The 24,155-nt window shown below is 38.9% G+C and overlaps 1 protein-coding gene across 4 annotated transcripts in view; it reads left to right on the top strand.

The window, feature by feature from the left end:
• Positions 1 to 24,155, top strand: part of ZDHHC15 (zinc finger DHHC-type palmitoyltransferase 15) — a 241,948-nt gene that overhangs the window by 56,025 nt on the left and 161,768 nt on the right. Inside the window, exons 1-2 of one of the 4 annotated variants that reach the window (XR_008468406.1) lie at positions 6,578 to 6,694; positions 22,533 to 22,642. The exons of 2 other annotated variants lie outside the window; for them this stretch is intronic. The gene's annotated coding sequence lies outside the window, so the exon portion shown is untranslated. Of the gene's footprint in view, positions 1 to 6,577; positions 6,695 to 22,532; positions 22,643 to 24,155 lie in introns of those variants that run through there. One more of the 4 variants, XR_008468403.1, reaches the window with a different exon arrangement.

Here is a 24,155-nt window from a genome sequence, read left to right as displayed (position 1 = left end):
GAATTTCAACTTTAAACCATGGCTATTCTGCATGGAGGAGCTTCTAACAGAAAGAAGGGAAGAGAGACTAATGACTGCAGAAGACACCTGAGGGAGGGAGTCTATTCCTTAGAGCAACGGGTATATGAAAGATGTACAGACAGGGCTGTGATGATAGTCGGTGGGAGATCATTACGATGGAACTGAGATTGAAGTATGTGCCACAAAGATTAATGCTGAGTATTGAAAGGCAAGGCTAAAAAAATGATCCCCAGGTCCATTCCCGGTTTTTCATATCACAGGAGTTATTGATATGAACAGCCACAACAGAACAACTTGAAATTCCCCTGGCACATTTACTTGCTAGACCTGCCTGAACTCAAATGGGTTGGTACTAACCCTTCCCTCTGGGGAGTCCATAAAGTCTGTGGCAGGTTTCTTAGTGCTCTGTGATGTTGTCAGTCAAACCCAGGCATTTGGCAAGTCTTGTAGAGAATTCCATGAGCTTGGCTTAACCAATGCAGAGATCAAACTTGTACTGAAGGTGGGAGATGTTTCATGTATTCAGGACAGGTCCTGTAGAAAAAGCATCTGAGACCTAGTGTGACCATTTCCTAAAGTGCTTTCAGACTGTCTGTGCCCCAAGAGGTTCTGAAAAAGGAAAGAACTGGTGCTGAGCCAGAAGCAATCAAAGGAAATAAAAAAGCCACTGAATGGGATAAGTCATATAATTATATAACTGGATACAGTGAGAAGTAATTTTAGCAGGTCAGTTTTTGACTGTGCACACCAGACATTAAATCTCCAGTATCCCAGCATAATTCTTTAGTCCAAATACCACTATCAACTCAGAATACATTAGGGGAGGGGAAAAAAATATCTGTTACCCCTTAAGGAATGAGGGTTTTTTTTGGTTGTTTTTACACTGTAAAAAGCATTCACATCTAATCTTGGATGTAGCTGTAGATGAAGGATTTCTTTAATAGTATATTGCTGCTGATATATGGCCTCCAGAAGGTATACTCCATCTGGATGCATGATTCATTCAGATAAATTACTTATCCAATCCTGGGATCTGTAGTAGAAAAGCAAGCAATTAACCTTTCCTAATAAGAGCCAGAAGTAGGCCTTAAGGAAGTTAAGATGAAGCAGGTAGCTGGTGTTTAATTTCCAGAGCAAGTTTTAACACCAGCAGATGGTGCTAAAATGTCCATTAAAATCAAAAAAACCCAACAACCCAAACATCTCAAATTTCCTTAAAATCATAAACTGTCAGGGAAAGATAAATTGAGATACTTTAGCTAATTGCCGTGGAAAGTTGAATCTAGGGTGATGTTAGTCATCTTTTTACTTACACTGGCATAACACACATGAAGATGTGTGTAGCCCTTCTTTTCTAGTTTGCTTTCAAGATGGATCAATTTTCCTTGAGTCAGGTCTTTACCTTGAATGAGGTGACTCAAGAATTTCATGAATTTTCATTCATATTCAAACTGAGGATTAAAAATTTTGATGTATAACTTTGCTCATTAATTGAAGGAAAGATTTAAGATTTTTCGACTAATTTTCACTCCGAATAAGTGCTTGAAACAGCCGGCAGTTGTTTTTCTAAGGATATTTCTGTATAGTTTTGTTAGTCACTAAAGGGAAGCTATGTTATTTTTTATGTACAGAATCCCCTAATATCACATGAAGAATAACTTTAAAAATACATTGTAGAGGAGTTTTGTGGTTAACTTGGAGAAATTTAGTATAGGAATGCATAAATTTTCAGTTCTGTTTCAACTGGTCACATTGGTCTGAAATGGATAACTACTGAAGGCTGCTAAAAAGTGTGTTAGGAGGTTTTCATGAGGCAGACTGCAGCCACCCCAGGCTGTCTGCATCCAGAACAACAAATGAAAATCTTCTCGACAGCCTCGGCAAAGGGGGCATGCCACTAAAATGGCTCTTTTCCTCTTAGATTAAATCTAGTATGTATTTGCATGTGTTCAGTAGCAAAGAGAAAAAGGGTGTGTGTGTGTGTGTGTAGATCACGGAGAGTAAGTGATCTCAGAACTAGGCAGAGTGAGTTTCTTTCCTAAATACCTAATAGTTTAGTTAATACCCACTTTTATTTGGTTCACTGTGTTTGAATCTCATCCCCTCAGGTATGACTGTGTGATTTATGTAATAATTGTTTGAAATACATGGATTAATAATGATGGCGATTTAGGGTCATGGCTAGGCACATTTCTTTAAGCAGCATAAAGAAATTATGCTGAAATTTCTGAGCGCTAATGCTACAATAGAGCCCCAAAGCAACTGACAAGGCATTCAAATGCTATATTCTATCTTAAAATATACAGCCCTAGAAGATTTTGGAGTTAAGGACTCTGCAGCAAACTTGGTTTAGATTTAAAATACCCCAGCTTCACCAACAGTGACTATTTTATGTCATGTCAGAGGATGAAGCAATGTATCAACCCTGTGAGTCTAGAGAACCTGCAAAGCCAAACCTACAAAATGAGACCATCCTTTCAGGGATCTAAAAGTTACTCCCAGCAAGATAATTAATATAAAATTACTTCTAGCAGAGTAATTTTATCTATTATATCCAAGAGTGGTGAGCCACATCCTGATGTCTGTTACATGTGCTTGTGACAGTCTTCCCTAAATAAGGACTGAGAAGCACTTTCAGTTTATCCCAAAATAATGTAATAAGGCTTCCAAATATTTATTAATTGTGCGACCACTTGTGACTGCACATCTATACCTCTCTGCTGCTCGCTTTATGGATACTCCTCTGCAATGGTCATCTAGGTGACTGAGTAATGCAAGGTGTAGGTATACACAACAACTTATTATAATATCCCATTTAATTATTTTTTTGGCAGTGATGGTGTATAATTATTTACTGACCTATCGAATTGGTTACTGAATTACTGTGAAATTCAGATTCTAAGAAGCACTGTCATTTTGATAATTAGAGGCTCTGTCTTACGACAATGTGTGCTTGTTAAGTTGTAATTTGCTTAAAAAAATAATTAAAGACAGAGGTTATTTAGGAAGGAAGGCTTAAGACCAAGATTATATTCAAAGGAAATTAAAGACAGGAAGCCCCAGGGTATTACAGCCCTGCCATGCAGCTCCTATTAAAGAAAATGAAGTCTTACAAGCAGCACAAATAGTGATGTCTGCCATAAGGCTGCCCAGCACTTTCTATTATAAGATCCTGTTTTCTGTTGCCTATAACTTTGCCAAACTTAAACCATTTGGGCCAAAATTTTCCATGCTGTCTGCCCCGGGCAAATATTTTTGAAAATTTACTCTAAAACCCTCAGCCATTTCTCCAACTGGGGTTAGGAAAAAAAAAAGATATTGTTTTGCCCATGTTTACAGGGATATGTGTAGGTATGCATGTATATATGCCCATATGTATGTATAAATAAGAAAGTCTGTCTTTTTGAGAAATATTAGTGCTTCCATGGTCTGTAGTGAGGACTTGAAATTTGGCCTTTTTTTTTTTTTTTTAATCTGTGAAATGACAATTTTAACATGTTCAGGGGACAGTCTTTTGATTTTGCCAACTATGTTTTTGGGAGATGCCACCAGAGAGCTCCAACGTGGAAACAGCACACATGCAGTCCACCTGGCAGATAAACTGAGCATGGGCTGAGAGGACTTAACAAGCAATTGGATCCCCTGGTTGCACTGTAGCTGTACTAAGTGTGGACAGAAGATTAGAATACAAGAATGACCAACTCTCCTAAGCTCTCTGTGCTCCTCTGGACTAGTGCTAAGGCAGTGGAGGAGAGGAGGAGCTTGCCTTACCATATTGCAAAACGTGAAGGACAGTGGAAGAAGGAAAGAATGAGAGGGCAATAGACAGAGGTAAGAGGAAAGAAAAAGAACTTAAGAAGGCAAGGATATAGAAACAGTGAACAAAATTAGTAGTGAAAAATAGGAGAAGGTGCTCTGGAGAGAGCGTAGAGAAACAGGGATAGAAATGCTTTATAACCACTACAGTTCTGCATTTGAAACCCAAAGACGTGGTTTGTTTCTCCATCTCATTCTAGTGGCAAAGTCAATCAGAGTATGTTGTGTATCTCGGTAGGCTGACCACCTGGTGTGGTGTAATTCTACCTGATGATATTTAATTTCCATTGTAAGCATTTTAAAGAATTTAGTCAAGTCAATAAATACCCCCCTTCTCTCTGTAAACTGTTAAAATAATGTTTCCAATGTGAAGTCAAAGGTCTTATGATGGTTAATTAAGAACGTAAACGTTATTTTAATAGCTTGTGGGGTGTAATTGTTCACTTAGTATGTCCATTTGCCATTCACCTAGAGCTTTCCTCCTCTGCCTCTCCTACATCACATGCTCCCATCTTCCTACTCATCACTGCCCTCTTCAGTGAACTTCTTTGCTATTCTCCTCCCGTCATATGCCCTTATTCTGCAGGTTCCTTTTTCATTTCTCTTTTTAGATCATCTCCCTCAAGCTCTAGTCTCTACATTTGCACTTTCTGTTCCATTCTCTTTTCCTTTCATTACTGTGAACAGACACAGCATTCTCCTATTGCCAAAGGCTGTATCTCGGTTTCTTTTTCAGCCTGGCCTTCTCTTCTCTAGAGTCACATAGGCTGTCTGGTGGTAAATCTTCCCGCCTCTTCCAATGTGGTGAGCAGAGAACCTGCTCTGATCATAACATGTACACTCACATGCAAAGGCTTTTCTGGGCTCCTTTCAGTTGGTGTTTTACTAAAGCAATGTCCTCCTCTCTGGTCATGTCTTCTGCAACATTGCCCTTGCAGTGTCCATTCAAACTCTGCTACTTTGATCATTTTCCTGGCTCTTCATCCTATTTCACACGTTCTGCTGTCTTGCTCTTCTCTCTTCCACTTCCTCCTTGTTCTATGTCTCAGATGGTACTGCATCATTATTTAAGCTGTCTTCACTTTTCAGCAATGCAAGCTTTTCCCACATGACACTCCACTCCTGCAATCATTTCCATGCTTTCTCTCATGTTGTGAGGTGTCTAAGAAAGCCTACAAAGCTACAACTTTATTATTATTTGAAACTTATTTTAAAACTAGCTTGTATCACAGTGCTACTGAACAATGCTGGCTGACTAGGTAGTGGCATGCCAAATTATATGAGCATCTGTATTCAGATTACTGCTGCCTTGTCTTTCCATTCATTCTACCCCAACTTAACCTTTTATCCCCTATATTCCTCTTGTTTCCTGAAATTAACCCAGATTGTAAGGTATGACCTGCCTTTTTTACAATTTATGCACAGTACCTTGCGCAGTATATCCTTCTCTAATCCTTGACTGGTCTCAGACAGCAGCATGATATACGTAATGTTAGAAATAATTGATGCGACTTTGAAAAAACACAGTAATTTAGAAATTTGCGTTTTGAAAAATTAGTCTTAAAGGAGCCAATCTGTTTCATCACAGTGGGACTATCAAAGCAGTAGCACACTCTCTTCTTTATGTAATTAGGAGAAAATACCCTGTCTTATTGTTGAGCATTGGAAATATTTTTGGAGATTTCTTTCTTTAATCTTACATTGTGTATGTTGTCTTTGCAACAATACTTCTTGCTATGGTAACAACTTTTTTTATTGGAATCCAGAGCATGAATGTGTAATGCTGCATTGACCCTATTACTCCTGAGAGAAATTAACTTTGGGAAGATTTGTTTTGGCCAAACTTTCAAGGAGGAAACAAAGTGTAAAAACGTGCATTAACTGAAAAAAAGGCTTACTTTTAAGCAATATTTCCAATTATTATATGCTATTGTCCTTTCATTAAAGCCTTAGGTTTGAAGAAATTAGCTTATTTCTTAATAAATGACAGGGTGGGGAATGTTATTTTGCTCACATTATTTTATTCTCATCATTTTTCACATCAGAAAGTAAACATCTTCTTTCTTGAGTCAAATGAGCAACAGCTGGATCTTCCTGTACCCCCTCCCATTCTTCCAGTTGAGGATCAACATCAGCTGTGGCTTTGTGCAGAGGCACAGTGTGGGATCAAGACTGTAATTTAGCATCTCATTCAGCTGATATGAATATGTAGTTATAATTAGGAGCTCCAGGGTCCATCGGCACATGTATCAGCCTGAAATTTAAGTTGTATTTGGATGTATTATAAGACTAAACTCTCTAGTGGGTAATAAACCTGCAAGCCAAGAAAAGCCAGAGGCGAGAACTTTGTCTGGAGGTACTGTAGGACTTCCCTGGAGGTCCTTCAAACAGTGAATCATCAATGTTGAAATGCTTGTAGCTGAATTCCCAGCTCAGGCTCAACTACAGAAAGAGAAAGAAGAAAATTACAGACAAATTGGGCAATTGAATTGTCTACTCAGGGTGCCTAGTACATGACAGACTTTTTGTAGAGTCAGGATAACAGTCAATAATGAGTGCAACAGTGTCTAACTGGTCCTAATTCTGCTGTATGCCGAGGACTTTTTAAGATGTTCCAAGCATCATCCTTTCTGTCTAAAGTCAACCTGTCCAGTGATCAAGAAAAGACAACAGTGTCTAGGGCTGTCCATCTGGCATCAGTCTTAAAAACTGTTTTTTCCAGAGGCAGGATCTTGCATTTCATAAGTGGACTCTGCTCTCCGATAATTTGGAACAGAAAGGGAGTAGTAAATATTGCTACTGTTAAAGCTTTTTTTCCTTTTTGTGGCTTTGTAGCTGTTGTGACCTTCTAATACAGGTAAGGTTTTGAACTTTGTTAATGATGGAGTGGTTTATAAATGAAATTCAGTGTATTCTTTACCCTTGTCTCTGAACTGGTATTTACTAGACATTTTTGTCTCCGTTCCACCTTTCAGATGCCACTTGTTTTCACTACATATTGATACAAATAATACAGAAAGAGACTAAAACTGTTGTCTTTCACTCAGGCAAAACTCCTCGGATGTCCGTGGGTTCAAATCTCATTCACAAAAGTGCAGCTATGATACAAAAAATATATTTTTTAAAAAATATGCCTTTAGTTTTAGCTGGTTGCTAGAGGTATATGAACAGGTGTTTGCTGCTCTAAATGTAAATGGAACTAGGTTCTGTTGTGTCTGCTCTGCTCCATGTAAAAATGTGAGAAAGCTTTTTGTATGTCCGGTGGAGATTCAAAAGTCAGAAAATCTGTGAGGACCTTAGCAGTCCTTTAGGATGAAAGTGTCATGTAAGTGTAATATATAGGTTTAATATAAAGGATGAGGAAAAAGTAATTTCATTGTGATTAAAAAATACCTCTTGGCTCTTCTGAATTCCCAAAAATTTCCAAACCAAAGCATTGAAAGAGTACCTGCATAAGGTTGCCTGAGTCACACAATGTTATTCTAAACTTATCCTCAACTTGCTTCTCAGTAGTTGTTTTTCTTTTTTTTTTAAGTTGGACAGCTGTTTGCTGGACTGGATCTAAAATTGTGCAAGGGGCTACACCTAAACTGAAGTCTTGTGTATTCCTCAGCTCTTTGGAAACTTTCCAATGGCAAAAATATAAAAGTTTGAGGGCTAACCTGGAAATGATTTTTACTTATTACTATATTTGAGTATGGGGACTTTTCAGATTTTTTATTTTATTGATTATTGATCTTGAAAATTTGCTGCTAAGCCAGTAAGGAAAATTTCTAAAACTTAAAAATTGAACATTTTGCTTCTCTCAGAACTTGGGACCTGATAATGACTTTGACTTCTATGTGGGATAAGAAATGGACATTTTGGACACATTTGTGATTTTTTTCAGCCTTCTGGTCACATAGGAGAAGAAATACCTTTTAGTCACTGGTGTCAGCCTTGCCTTCTGAGCTTCCTTTTCAGGATTTTTTCCTATATCAGCAGGGCCAAGCTTAACCTGCTTTCCTTTCTGCACGGCTTTTTTATTTACAAAAAAATCAGAACTTTAGATTAATTATTTTTTTCATAGTTGTGTCTAAATCCCATGCATGTTCCTAAGCAATATTTTTGTTTTCATTGAGTGTTCAAATTCTGCTGAGTGATTGCGATCTCCATTTTCTCCCTGTGCAGAGGGCTATGGAGGAATGAATGGAACAACATCCTAAAAGGGGAGAAACTGACAAACAGGAAGGCATATCCTGGCTCATCATTTATTATTTATGCTGTATTTGTTTTGCTTATGTCTTGTAAATCTAGCAAGTTCAAAGTAAAAATCTACGATGCTATGTTTTTTATAAATTTTACAGTCAAAATTCACTAAAATTGGCAAAGTGACAAAGCTGGTTATAAACTTGGTGTTATTTTCCAAGGAACATTATTACATAAAAGAATAACTTGTGCATTGCACAGGCCAGTGCTTGGTGAACCTTGCGTAAACATTTATTTGTCATCACATTATAAGATCAGATAAGTAAATGTGAAGTATCATCTGGTATCTTCAGTACCTCCATGCCTTCACATGCCTCCTTCGCGTACCTTCATGTGTTACAGAAAGGGCTACTAGGGTCCCACTCAGCCTAATAAGTTGTGAGGCTGAAGAGCTTTTCCTCAGAAAGGAGACTGATGTTTGAAAGCAGGATTTGATCCATGTCGTGAATGTCTCTGAGGCTTGAAAACACATGCTGAGGCTACTCAGAGTCACTGAAGGTGATTTGTAATTATATCTGACAGCCTTATTGAAGTTAATAGGCTATATAGTGAGTGAAAGTAGTCCATAATAAGAAGAAAACACCTCTTTGAAAGATGCAGTCCACTTTGATAGTGGATCGGCTCAGGAGCATATGCAGGCCTTCCATCTAATCCTGTCTGAAATGATGTTCTGAACACACACCTCCTTCAGCTTGTGAGAAAAAGGAAACCTATTGTGTGGATGGAGTGAGGACACCAGCCATTGAAGGTGCCCTGTGGAGCTGCACAAAGATTTCAAGGTAGCTCTTTGTCTTCCCATTTTCATGACTTCCAATGAGATTCACACAAGTTTGAAGTGAACACCATGATGGGATATTCCTTCTCACAGAAGTTAGGAACTAGAACTTCCCTTCTGCCAAAGACCATGCTTCAGTTGCCTCAACTCTTGTAGCATAGCCATTACAGGAAGGCTCTGCCTTCAATTAAATGTCAGCACTTCATCTTCAGAGGGGCCACAAATCAATTCTGTTTTGAGATATGCTGGTTGGCCGTAGAGCAAACTTTGGGTGAATGTGCAACTAATCGTCTCACCATGGCTGTGGTGACTAGCCAAGGTTTTCTTTGTGATTTAGTGCCCAGAAGAAGAAGGAAGATATATTGATCAAATAAATTTTGCATTATTTTATGAAGTAATTGATTAGTATGTAATCTGACCTGAAGCAGCATTACTGAAAATAGCACTCCTCCAACCACACTGTAATGCTAAAACAGGTGGGATGGAATTGTACCATCATCTGATGTGAATGCCAGCCAGGGCTTAGAGGACAAGTGACCCTTTACAGATTCAGAGATAGTCTTTCTGCTGGAGACCCTTTGATCTAGTGGTCATGGTGAGCGACGGCTTCCTTGAATTAGACTTATCTACCTGTGGGGAAGGGCCTATTAAAGGAATAATCTTTCATATCCACTTGAAGAAAGGAATTTCACAAATGCAAAAAAAAAAAAAGGTATGTGTAAATGAACGTGTGCTAATGGGAACTGTCATCAAGGGAATCTTGTGCAAACAATTCCCAAATGGATGCAAGATGCTGTGGATAACCAAGATTGGCCAGCTCTGGAAGTAAAATAAAGCACCCAGAATGGAAAATGTATGTTTAACAGACTTGCAAGAAAAAGCCTTAACATCATATATGGGAGAACGAATATGCTTCCATCTTCTGAGATATATGGGTAATCTGTAGGGCAGAAAACTTTGTATCTCTCTGAAATGATCTCCAGATGCCATATGTCAAAGCATACAATGTAACAACTTTAAGCTAATTCTAGATTAAAGAAATACAACTCATTTCATAGTTAAAGAAAAAAAGAGAGGAAGTTGGTGGTCCACTGAGATTTATGCTAGTCTTTCACCTCTGGTGCACCTGGTTTCCTTTCACTTATTTATTTAGATACAAAGCTACATCAGATGCTTGTGCGAATACTTCAGAGCCCTCCACTAGGTATTAAAAATGGACTAAAGCAAAAGAGAACAAAGGACATTTAATATACAGTGAAGGGATCAGATGGGACAAAGACTTTTGGAAAGGTACTGAAGGATGTGAGTTCAGTAATTTCATTCTTCAGCTCTTACTCATCTGAGTAATAAAAAGAGTGCTGCTTTTAAATGAGGCCCAGAACAGAAATTTCAGCAGATGCTGTGGGTCTGACTTGCAATGTGTTGGAAGACCACCCGTGATTGAAATGGCATGCAGGTACTGAAGGTCAGGAGTGGAATGTGTTTGTGGAAGGATACGAGTGCTCGGGACTATGTATGTTGCTTGCCCAGCCCATCAAGGGGAGTTGTGAGATTAGTTAAAATCTGTACAGGTCTTTGAGGACGTACTTGAGGCTGAGACTGTGGCTCACGAGCACAGCTATCTGCCAGAAGGATGCATGACACAGGAACACAGTTGTGGGCCACGGATGTCAGTGGAGCTATGGTGCTGACTCTGATGGATGCTGCATGAAACCTTAGGTCAAACTTCGCTTAGTGCAAGTGGCTCACTCGCTCCCCTTCTCAATAAATAGGCCCATCCTGCAGTAACAATAAGTTTTAAAGAGAAAAATGCACTTTTAACAATACTGGCTTTGCACCTAGGAATTGAGAAAACTGTGCTGTTTTGAGGATTGATGTAGGGCTGTCTATAACCAGGAAAGAATTCTGCTTATGTCTGTGGAAATATGAATTTTGCACATTAGGCTCCTAGACAAAGTAGCTCTGACTATTTATGCCATTAAAAAAGCAGACATACTTCTTCATTTCAAAGAATCTTATATGTGAGTGTAAATTGTTGATTTCTTAATGTTTTGGTGTTTACATATTGCCGCTACTTAAGAAAATGGGGCCAATTAAAAGTATTTGGCAGCTGCGATTCATAAGTTTCCTTGCTTCTCTATTTTTTCTGTTCAAATTTTATTTAATTATAAGATTTTTTTAAATTGTTCTCTAATTACCTAGGCCTATGTGTTACGCAGAAGGATGTTGAGAGACATGTGATTATAAAATCCAGATTGCTGTGTGCTGATATTTATGGCTTTCTCTCTCAGCACTAGCATGAATAGGTGCTAAATTTTGTCAAGCTAAAATGTATCTGGAAGGTTCCTGGTAAAAAGCAATTTGCATTTTTGGATAACAAACAAAAAAAAGGGCAGATACAATTTTCCAACACCTGCCCTGGTTTTTAACTTCTTCCGCTGAGTCTGGGTATGGTTCAGAATTGTTTTTTTGCCTTTCACTGGGATGCCTAAAATTGGCTTCTGACAGAAATAAAATATTAGAATAATTGGATTTCTGTCCTTTCTCATTATATCATTTTTTGTTTCCTTCAACATACAATCCATAGAGAAGATGTTTCTAACCTGAAAAATGTCTTTCAACATAAGCTTTTTCCATCTGCTTTTGGAAAATAAGAATATTTTATAATTATACAATTATCGTGCTCAAGTTACTTGTTTTCTATTAAAACATTTTGTACTCTTAGAGGTATCATCTAAAAAAGATTTAGGAAAAGTTAGAATAAAAGGTCACCTTTCTGTCTAAAGTTGCTTATAGAAAAAGATAACTAAACAGACATGCTCTTTTGAGAATGATGTCAGAATTTCCCTCTAGATACCCATTTTTTTTTTATTAACTTATGATGGAATTACATCATTCATCTTAAATATTGAGTAATAGAAGCCCTTGCTAACTCTTCCATAGCTCTGGTTTAATGGATGAACTCTCCACTGGTTTCTCAAAACTACTGCTAGGAGCTAGCAGCTAGGAGCTGATACATTTGAAATAAATTTTGAACATTATGTGAGAGGTTGCCATCAGTAAGGGTCTGGTTAAAATAAAATGAATAATCAGCTAATATTGTAATTGGTGTCTGTAAAGATATTTGGGGCTGAGAGAAATTTTAGTGGGATTAACTGGATATAACATACTTTTTCAATTTTTAACTCCTATGATAGTTTGAAATTAGGAAGGAATGAATAAACCCATAGCAAAAAAAATAAAATCATCTGAACTGAGAAAAGGGAAAGCAGTCAGAAATAATCCTAGCGCTGCTATGCTCTGCTTTCTATTTATATTCTTGCATGTATCTACTTGGCTTCATGATAAATACAGTAAAATTGTGAGCACACTAGACCTGTGGAAGGGCGAGCGCTGCTCTCGTCCGGGATGTGCTGGGCACATTTTCAGGATGGGGACGGCATTCCCCAGGCGCGGGCGGGGGCGGCGGGCAGGACTCTGTGCAGTCCGGCAGGGTGCACTGCACTAACATTGCTAAAATCCCACTAGTCAAACTCTTCGGTAATTGCGGTTCCTTCCCAAGGGGCTTTGACTAAGAGCACAGCTGCATGATGAACGTGCTTACAGTAGGGCACTGGCAGGTTAAGAAAACACTGACTTATGTCTGAAAATGGTTCTAGGGTCAACTGCTACCAAGACGTGAAAAACTAGCTTTGGAGAAGTGGCTGTGTCTGAAGGAAAATCCTGCGGTACGATGCCAGGGATTCGGTGAATTATTAGGTTTGCAGTATGTAAACAATATATTTTAACTTAGTTTATGTGTGTATGGCTCACTCCTGGAAGGAGCCATGACTCCCACTGGCTTCAGTGAGTGCTGCAAGTGCACAGAACCGCTGTGCCTATGGTTCCTAAGTGCTGGGTTCAAAGAATAGTGAAGCTCTGGATTAACCCTTCCAAAACCAGAATTCCTGCAAAAGCGCTTCTAATTTATTGTCTCAGCTTTGTATATACAGGCATTTACTTACGTGTAATCATTCTCTGCATCTCTCCAGAATGGTTTTCATGTGCAGAGAAACCCTTACTCATGTGCAATACATGCATGTGCAGGGTTCAGTCCTGTGCCGCATTTGATTGTGTGTACATATGCAAATTCTGTGCTTGTCCAAGAAGCTGTATCAACAAAGAACAAATTCTTGTATTACACACAGAAAAGTTGTGTAATGGAAACAAAAACCTGCATATTTGATAATTAGATTGGATTAGATCCCTATGCCCTAATGTTGGCAATATATATTAAAGAAAATGACTGGGTTTTGATTTTAAGAAACAACAAGTAACCTTTTCATGGAGCTTATGAAGTCAGCTGGTACTGACTGATGATTCTCTTGGCATGAAAGATGTGTTCAAGGGAAACGGGTGTGCCGATCCTTTCACTTTCTAGCCTGGAAAGATGAATAGTCTGGTCCATGTGTTGACATCTCATGTGTGGCAACTTTAGATTTTAGCAAATACATTTTGTTTTCATATACCTTCTTTTATTGTAGAACAGTTTGAGGAACCATGTTGTTGTTTTGTTATAAGGAGCAACACTATAGTTAACAAAGAGTATAATACATGAGGGGCAAAAAGGGGAGGGGGACGAGATAGAGGGTCACACAAGACTGCTTTGCAATACTCTCTTCTTACACATTTTGCTCCTTAAAATGTCACCGTAATACGGAAGCAGGCTTTTTGCTTCAGTATGCAAGCTGTATCAACGCAGGCTAGGGAATGATGCCACTAAATCAGGTGCATAAGCACTCTCGCGTGTCTCTAGGCAGAGACAGAACTGCACAAATAAATTGTTCATGGACTTCTAAGGATGACTGTTGTTTCCTTCTCTTCTGTAATGTTCATTGAGCACCTGAGCTTCATCTCTCTCATTTGGCCATTGGATGAACATCCCAAGCCTCTTCCTTTCTTACGAAGCTTGAAGCCATTTTAGGTACATTTTTTACATTCTGGGCCAAAGCAGAATCTTTTTAGAAACTATTCATTCTTGGATGAGGATCAGTGCTGTTGTTTTTCTTCTGATGTTTTGCTTAAATGCCATTTAATCAACAAGCCTGATATTATCTTTCTGTACTTACCTGAACTACTTTTGCAGATTGTTGATTTCCCTGCGTTATGCACAAGGTATAAAAAGGCTCTTTGTAGCAAAGTCTGCTCAGGACCAGCATATCTATTTGTGGTGTTTATTTTTTTCTGAAGTGCCCACGATTCCAATCAATGAAAGAGACACAAGAACACAAGTGAAGATGGAGAAGGGCAATTCTGTGGGTATATCTCAAAGTAGATAATATTATTTTTAATATTTGATGTCCAGACCTGACCACTACTGCTTACTACCTTTCATCCTCAGCTGCATTGGTACAGGCAGCAGAGAAATTTATGATTCTGAGGGCACACTGTCTAAAACTTGCTGATTGTGTGGAGATATCTCATTGCTTGGCTAATGCTGGTGGATAATCCACATGCCTGAAACAAACGGAGAGTAAAAGCAGAGAGAAACATTTAAAAGTTTTGCTAGACCATAGTCTTGGTACTCTTAGGATAAGACGGATAGAAGTGGCTGTATATGCTTTATTCAGATGATGAGTGAGATTTGAAGCTCATATTCAGTTCTGGTATGGGTCCAGATTTCAAGATCTTAGATTCTGCTTGGTCTGCCATCTCACATAATGGGCAGGGGAGCCTGGAGAAAGACATTGCAGCTCAGTTCATGGGACTGACACAGGGAGCTTCTGACAGGGCGGGCTCCAGCCACTGCTCGCAGAGGTGGAGGAGGCTGTGCACCATGTAGCTGCTCCCCTCCTCAAGATCAGATGTGCAGCCCCCGGCACAATGGTAAAGGTTAATTTGTCCTGCTTTCCTAAGGGAGACTTGAAGGTAGGGAAAGTATAGGAAGCCAAATAATGATGATAGGACATAATAGTCCTAGCTGTTCAGAGTGGAATGACCAGGAGGGAGAATAGAAAACGTGTATCTAAAAAGCCAAGTGTGAATTCAGACACATATACTGAAGGCTTTATCTTATGAAAAAAAATAATAAAAAAGCAATGCTGGTTTATATCTGAAAGATGATTACAAAACCAAAGATGCTGATGGGACATTTATTGTGTGTGTACTGTGGTCATATTTCCTGGAACATGGAGGAATGTGAATAATTAGGTTTAATATTCTGGATTATCTGAATATTTTTAGAACTGGAATTAGAGGAAGAATAACAAGGAGATTCCTTTGCAGAAGTGTTTATGCAGATTGTGTTTATAGGGGTGAATAAATAAAAGCAGCAGAGATGAAAAAATTTCCTAATGCTCTTTCACCTCAGCTGAATCCATACTTGTCAGGGAAGGTAAGGCTTAAAAAGGAAACCCTCTGGAAAAGTTTGAGAGCTGCTACTTTAATCTTCACCTTCTGAGAAGTTTCAAATATCAAGAGCAGAGAGAGAGAGAGAGAGAGAGACCGAGTCTCTAATTAGTGAAGGAGGCAGGTAGGACATTAATTGATTTGTTATGCTACTTCTTTGACCTGTGCTGTGTTTGAGAACAATAGAAGAGCTGTAATGTTCTTCAACAACAGAGTAGAGCTTTTATGCAACTGCAACTTAGAAACCTTTGATCACAAACTGTTGCTGTAAATCTGTAATTTTTATAGTAGTATTTTTGCTACATGTATTTTAATTTTATTCATTTATTCTTTGTTTAGAATTAGTTTCACAGAGTTTGGGCTACTTTCTCATTTTACACAGTGTTTAGAAAGTCCTGAAATCAATGTCTCTCTTCTAATAGTGGTATAGTACAAATCCAGTAACGTTCATGAGAAAGTGAGATAGTCTGGTTTTATGTGTGATGCAGGTCATTATAAACCTGAAAAATAAGAAAAGGGGGGAAAGAAGGTGACGAAAGATAGAGGAAGGGTTTAGTTTTATCTGCCCTGGATTGCCATTTAGGGTCAAACTTACTATGTAACAGTGTCTGTCATGGCTCCACAGTCACAAATTTCACAGTGAAACATTATACTCTCACTGCATAGGCCTTTGAAAGTTGCCTTCAGTAAAGGTGTTTAATAGTGCTAAGAGTTTAATTAATGATTTAGAACTAGAGAGACATTTACTTTCAAGAGAGTACATAAAAATAATGCTATAAAAGCAGTGTATGTACTGTGACAGTTTGATATCAAAAACTATTGGCTTACAATAATGTGTGGGCTTGGGCATAATGTAATCACTTGGTTGATTGTTTGTTGTGAAGAACAAAAGAACAGAAAGGCTGTTTCAAATTCTAGCCCTAAAAGCAGAAGCATTGACTGAGAATTTAATGAAAAGTGCAGCACAAACATACAAACATATTGAAGATCTCAAAAAAGAAAGGGCCAAAAGGTCCCTGGTACTTTGAATGTAATTCCTCATGATCCTTTTAAACCTTTTTTTCAGAGAAGGACTGCTTGTCCTAGTCCCAGCAGCCAGTTTAAAAAGGAATCAGACACAGCCTGACTTTCAGGCAAAAATGAGGTATCTGTTTGTCTATGTTCCCTGTGTAGCCAAAAAGGAAAGACCAAAATGATCCATTGCACCATGAGAGATGGCTGAGATAATCAAGATGTAGTGCCCTGGTTAGATGAATCATAGAATCATAGAATCTTCATGGTTGGAAAGACAACAGGCATTCCCTTTAAGAACCATGCAGACTGTCCCTCTGAAGGAAAGCTAGTATTGTACAGATGTAAATGCTCTGCATAACTCAGACATACAGAACAGAAAAATTATTAAAACTATTTACACAATTTGATCACAAACTACCATGATGGTATACAAAAGTTAATTGATTAATTGTCTGAAGTACAGAATAGCACATGTTTAAATAGTTAAAAATATTGTTAATCTCATTTTAAAGGTCATGTTGGCTATTTGCATTTGTTTATTTTCAATAGGATTAATAGGAACATCCTGGAAACATACAGGAAATTTGCAAAATGTATCAAGGTTGGGCCGTAGGGGTAGCAGGCAGCACCTTGATACTGCAGCTGTTCTGAATTCTTTAGCTGTATGCATGAAATGACTTAAGAGTGATGTGTATGTCTGAAACCATCACCGTATATGTTTTCCCGTATGTATATGTTAAATACACAGGGAAGCATGGATGCATGTGATACACAAACAGAGCACTGTATTTGTAAGTGTACTCACGTACTTCTTTGAAAGTGACTTAAACATTTGTTTTGTTGATCAAGTAGCAAATACTGGAATAGAAGAATATACATTTTTTATATATATATATATATAAGGGGATACAGGCACAGAAAATTATAAAGATAAACTCTGTTAGCCTTTTCATTCATATAAACATAAGGTATGTAAAATTTGTTGATTTTTTTTGCATTTTAATGACAATGGTAAGTATGGCATACCTAACTGTTTCAGCATAAATTAACTTCACAATCAAATTCTTAAAGCAACGATCAAAGGCATAATACATATCTAATAATTATTTGCATAGTTGGACCCTAATACAGGTTGTTGCTTCTATGAGAAGAATATTTTTGTTAAATACTGTCCTTTTGTGGCAGTTTCTTCTAAGGACCTGACAGCTGGTTATTTTTGTGGGTATTAAGCAAAGAAAACCCTTAGCTCACATATATGCAGGTCGATATGACTAGTTCCTGATACACACACAAGCACACTATATTTGTATATGTATATACATATATAAGTTGTATATAAGTACAACATTTGACACAAATATAAATTTCTGAATTTTTGTGTCCCTGATCTTGTAATATTCCATGACTATTTGACATATTAAAAATCTGTCATGATATTTAGACTGTTAACACCATTACAAAAGCAAACTTTTTTTGGATTTTTCTCATTACTTTCAGGGCTATCAGCCCTCATTGCACATCCTGTTTTGTGGAAAGAGAGGCCAGTTTCAACAGGTTTGGATTTCACATTTGGGAGAGAGAATTAGTAGTTCAGAGACTGTTCAGATAAGGCTGACCTTAATTGACACAGTGGTATGTTAGTTTGGGCTCAGTGAAGGGGAAAAAGAGAGAAGCAATATTGCCAAGTACTTAAAAATCATGAAGATTTCAGTTTAGATTTTCTACAGATGACTTAAAACAAAAGACACAGAAATTTCTACAGTTATGTATATTTTGTCTCAGTGACCTCACATCAGATGTGAAAAGCAAGAAAATTGTTTTGTAGCTACCAGGATACTTTTTTCCCTAGGGCCTGAGGGCTATGCAGTTCATTCTTCATGCTCTCCTGCTGCTAATAAAGCGGCAATCTCCACGTGATGTCTCCATGGCTGCCTGTGCAATCCCGTTATGCCATAAGCATAGTCACTGCTGGAGGGGGGGTCGACACTCACTCTCCTCTACAGCTTCTGCTTCTGACCCCTCTAACTCCTGTTGCTTTCGTGGCACTCAGATGGTCACATTGGATGGCTCAGCCTTTGATTAAAAAGCACTCGGGTTTGCTTGTTCTGTCTTTCTGGATTAAATGGGGTTTGCAATTGCTCAGCGACTGAATTTCTTTTCTGCCACTCAAATAACTTTGGCAGTTAGAAACTTAAGAATGATCTCTAGGTATAAGCTTCTTACAGGTGCGCGTGAGTTTTGGCAATGGCATATGAATTGCCTTTGTTCGTCTAGGCTGGCTCTCTGCCTCCAATATTGGGAAAAAGGCGCAAGAAATATGACAGTTGCTAGCTTCAGAAAAACTCCCCCAAAGGCAATGTTCTTTCCTAATATCTGGTAATTAAAAATGCATGTCTGAAGGTTTATTTCCATTCTAATTCTTCTCCTGAAGCTCAAAAATATTTTATTTCTTAGTAATGTACTTCTGGATGTTGCTGCCATTGATGAGATATTTTGTTCTTTTTGTATATAGCTATACTCTTGGTCCTAATTATGTCATGGAGCATTAGGTGCTCATGGAAGAAACAGATAAACGTACACTAGGCAGCAGCGGCAGCACATGCTCCCTGTGCTATCCAGCCAACATTCCTCAACTCTGACCTGAGGACCACCTCTGGAGATAAGAGTCCCTTCTTATCAGTGAGTCCTCGCTTTCTCTGCCAAGACTGTTAGCAAAAAGGACATTCAGAGCCAACAGTATCGTTTTTGTACAGCAGGGACTTTTTCACGAGAAACTCTTCCATGATCAATAAAGTGATTTCATATATACCACCAGAAAATTTATATTGTAACAAACTTATGTTCCCATTTCACCTAGGGCTTGAACCCTGAAGAACTGGCAAATTATCAATTCTGTAACTCATTTGTTTCCTCAAGACCTGGCCCTTATATAACTGTTTCTATCTGAAATGTATCGTGAATCGCATACATACTAGCTGCACTTTGTAAAACAGTAGATGTTATTACCACTTTAAAGATGAAACCTTAGAACCATTAAATATTTTCTAAAAATCAGACAACATTTGAATTACTGTCTCTACTTTTACCTACTCTTGACGTAGGTAGTCAAGTTATAAAATTAAAAATATTCTTCATGTGACTAATTATTTGCTCAAATCACAAATATTTTTTTCCTTCATAGGTAGTTGGCATGGTAATTGCTAGTTTTCAGTTGTCAAAAATCACTACCTTGTAATCAGAGAGGTGGCTGAGACCAGTTGTCTTAAAAGCTTTGGTCCTGCAGACTTGCTCGTCTGTTGTTCAGTAGCAACATAAAATATCAACACAGGCTCTTACGGTGACAAATCATCCTGACTAACTCTGCAGACTGCTCTTTCCATAATGTTCATGAAAAGATTAAAAATTAGTTGATAATTTCTCAATGAATCAGTCTGTACTTTCCAGTCATGTTTGCTATCATTTTCCTAGGATGACCTTAAAACATTTTATAACTTTATTTCATGTGTCTGTCTGAGTATAAAACTATGGTCATGCATCATTTAACACTCCTCGACTGAGAAGGTCGATGTTTTGGCAGAGCTGGGTGTTAATGTCTTTATGGATGGAAAATTTGGGTTTTATATCAGTAATTCTTCAAGATGTGATACTGGGGTTTAGGGATCTAATCTCTTGGAAAGCTTTGAAAGAAAGGCTGACACTTGTGGCTTATGCAAGTGCTGTTTAGTTGTTTGCTTGAAACTGAAACTCTGCAGAACAAGAAAATCAACATTGTTAGCCTACCTCCAACATATGTATTTATAAGATATCCACATTCTCTTTATATTTTATTTTTAAGTAAGACTGAAATAAGCCTGAATTTTGAAATATCTTTCTCTTGAAATATTATGGAATATTTCTTTTTCCTGTTGTGGAATATTTATTCCTACAGCCTGCATACACAGAGAAAATAAATGTGATGTTAAAAGTTTGGAGCAAAACTGACAATTTCACTTTTGCTATGGGAACATGATGGGCTATTTTCTGGTTTCCCCAGACGCTTGTTTGAATTTACCTTGGAAATTGTGAGAGCTTCAGGTTTGTACTTCTCTTTATGTGATCTGTCTGTGTATTTTACAGAAAACATTCATCCTGATTTGCTTTGGCAATTACCTTTGCCTTTCTCCTCTTCTGTGTAAATTAATGTTTCACTATACACTAACTAGAGATTAGTTGATCAAAATGGCATCCGCCTTTCCACCCTCTGTGGGCCAAAATCCTGTGGGATCGATTTTTCAAGATACTACTACAAGGCAGAAGTGGGGCTGTAGCCTCGTTGTGCTGTGGGACAGAGAATTCCACAAAGCCTGAGGTCAGGCAGCTTTGTAGGATTCTTCTTAACGCTCCATGACACTTTGGATCTGAAACCAGTAAATCCCAAGTTTCCTCCTCGTGGGCATTACAAACAATGTCTTAATTTACCAGCACTAAGAAAATTCTTTTTTGTTTATAACAGTGGGTTTTTTTATTATTATTTTATAGCAGAAAAATACAAAAGCGGGTCCTACAAGGTTTCCATTTAAATTTTTAAAACAAAATGAGCTGGCCTGAGTATTCTACAGCAGGCACTGTCAAGACAATTCTGTCTTGAATACTTTCTGTTTTAAAAATATTCTGGCCAGAATAGATGTTTTTACATTTTGATTGGTCTTTTTAAAGTGATAGGCATCTGTTGTTGAATATGTTGAGATGAACAGGGAAAGTCTTTTCTGCTAATTACAGTGTTAGCACTTATGTCACACTCAAGATTTATTCCCCTGACTTGGGGGGTAGGTAAATAGCTAGATTCTCCTCTTACTGTGAAGGGAAGGGCAGAGGTGGAACACCAAGGCAGACCCAGGCCGTGAAGTCAGTGGTTCACAAAGTTCTGTGCTCGGACCACTACATACCATTTGCAGATACTGGTTCATTCAGCTCTCCAGAAATCTAATCATTTTAGGATTTCCAGTGTCTTAAGTTCACAGGAACGCTGATTACCATGCAGAAGTCCGGCTATTTCAAGACAATTAAGAGATATGAAGAGAATTGGTGGAAGAGTGAATCAGGGGTCATAGTCTAGTTCAGTATACAGCCAACCAGTGCTCAGTCTGATAAATGAAAACAAAATACAAAGCTCGAAAGGAGCCAAAAAATATCTTAATAAATAATTAGAGCTTGTATGTTTCAGAGAGCCGGGTTTTCTTGGCAACACCAGGCGCTAGTCATTTCTGAACAAACAAGATTGAAATTTATGTCTCACCGAAGCAATACTGGGAAATTTATGTCTCACCGAAGCAATACTGGAAGCCCGTTTGACGCACTGCACAAAGACCATTACCGATGGTCTCTGCCAGATGAAATTTCCTCCATGTGCCGGAGGTGGGCAGAAATGTGGTGCATTCACAAGATGTGCCTCGGGATGCAAGACCGGTCCGTTCCTCAGAAGAGGCCGGCCATGCTCCAAAGGCATTGCTTGTATCAATGAGTTCGTGGGACACTGCCAAGGGACACCTGCCATTTAACTAATGAGGAGCTGGCTGAGTTTTACATGTGCTCCAGTGCTCAGGGGCGTAGAGCTTCTGCACCCATTCATGTCAGTGGGGTTTGTGTAGGTTCAGCAGTTGTAAAAACAAACAAACAAACAAACAAACAGGCCTGCAGGTAATAGCTTTCTGCAGGAATGGTTTGCAGGTGCCTGCAGTGAGGTACAGCAGTTTGCTCCTGTGTGATCTAGAGAATAAATGCATTTGTACAAGAGGCTGGCCTTGGGAAATGCCTCCATCATCAGAACTACTACCAGCCAGTTCATGCTTACAGAAAAGCTTTGCCACAGCAAGGTATTACTAGTGGCATCTGTAAAATGGACACCTGAGGCGCAGGAAGCGGGCAGTGTTACCTCTTGGCTCATTCGCATGTGCTGGTGGTGTTCAGCCCAGGCTCCTCTTTTAAACCAGTCCAGCGGGATTTTCCCTTCTTGTCCCCCATGGGACGTTCCTCCCTACCCCCTGCAGAGACAGGCAGGGCTGGGGGTGGGCAGCCAGAGGGGCCCTTGAGCGAGGGACCAGGAGCGGAGCCGTCCTCACCCTCCTCTGCCTTTGCTGCCCCAGGCAAATGCCCCTCTCCTGCCCCCAGTGGCCTTAAAACGCAGGTTCCCACTTCTGCACCCCTCACCTTCATGCAGCTCCTCCTGTCCCCCAGCTGCCAGGGGAAGAAAACAACAACAGGTGTAAAATTAATGCTTTCTGCTTTTTTACAGCGTTGTCGCAACATCCTTTTCTCCCCTTTGGCTTCAAGGGGACTGGGTTGCTGTGCCAGAGCTGACTGCTTTCCGCTTTGGGACCTTGTGCTGTGCTCTCACGTTAAAAGGTTTGTTTGCTTTAAGAAAGTATGTGCCGTCATTCTGAAGGAATGTATAAAATGTGGTGTTAATAAGCTTAATTGGTGTGAAGGCCTGATTGGGTTTGGGGGGAGAGGTGCAGGTACTGCCTCCTACTGAACTCTGTAAAGAGGCCTGGCAGCTTGGCTTTGCTGGAGAGAGCTCCAGAGCAGTGACCAGAGGTGTGTGAGGAAAATCCTCAGCGGAGGGCTGGAAGGAAAAGTGCAATTAGTGGTGGTCTGTTGCTGATGGCAGTCAGCTCTGATACACTGAGTAGGGTTGAAATGTGTGGAGGTGAGCAGAGCTAGGAGAGCTGGTGGGTCTGGGAGGAGAAGCTTCAATTGTAAAAGAGAGGAGGCTTTCTGGATCTGGGGTAATTTGGGATTCCTAGGGATAAGCTTGCCAGCTGAACTGGAGGGTCTTGGTTCCTGCAGGTGTGGCACAGCCTTCTTAGGAAGACACTTCAACGTGCATTTGATTAAGAAGAGAACGGGCAGAACAAGTGGAAAATAACAGTACATCTCAAAGAAAATTCCAGTGGGCAAGGGCTGTTAGTTGGCTTTAGATAGAAAGGCTGGGCTGTTCTAAGTGATCTGCTTTTTAGAGGTAAGCAAAAGGGGTACAAGTGTACACTTCAGGGTGTAAGAAATTAAAGGGCAGCACAGCTGCTAAAAAATTAAAGTTGATGTATTTGCCTCTATAAATGCAGCATGTTTGCCAGAACTCTACAGTTGGATTAAACTCAAAGCATATGTTCTCTGACTTCAGGATTATCCCACACTGGGCTGCATCCATCATTTCTCCTCTCTCCTCAGCAAAACAGCTGAAGTTCTGTAAGCTAGCACATTCATTCCTTGCACTGCTTTCAGTTTACTCCTTAAACTTTTTCTCCTTTTGTCCACTTCTTAGCCTATATAGATGCTTCCTGATTTCTTCCTCTTTCTTTCTGATATCTTTAATTCTAATGTATTTTCCTTATTATTTTGCCCCTTTTGCAGTGCTGAGACATTACTCTGTCACTTGTTCAATGCATTTCCAGATGAAGTTCCTTTATGTTCTCACATTTCCTTCACATTTTGGAGAGGCTCCTTAGAAGGACCCCAAAATAAATCTAACTTTCTTCTTTCACTTGCACACAGTCACCAGCAATAGGCTTCTGGTTTCCTGAGATTGCTTCTGTTTGTAGTGATCAATACTTGTTCAGTGTTTCCCTGCTGTTTTCAATCTTGTTTAGATTGTAAATTTTGGATCAGAGACCTGTTGTTTTATTACAATTATTGAAAAACTAGGACAATTAAATCTTGTCTTGTACTTAACGCTCCCACTGAATCCTAAGCTGTTGATAACAAAATAATTCAGCAGAGTGAAATTCATCTTCCTGTATAGGGTATTTGCTACAGTCAGTGCAAATCCCTGAAAAAGATTAATATTTTTTCAATGAAACATATAACATACTGATGACTTCAGGTTGTCCACTGATCTTTGTAATTGGCATGAAATCTA

This window comes from Rissa tridactyla, chromosome 9 (genome assembly GCF_028500815.1).
Source record: "Rissa tridactyla isolate bRisTri1 chromosome 9, bRisTri1.patW.cur.20221130, whole genome shotgun sequence".
Taxonomy (NCBI): Eukaryota; Metazoa; Chordata; class Aves; order Charadriiformes; family Laridae; genus Rissa; species Rissa tridactyla.
Note: the sequence above shows the minus strand (reverse complement) of the source record. Positions and strands in the feature narration are given on the sequence as shown.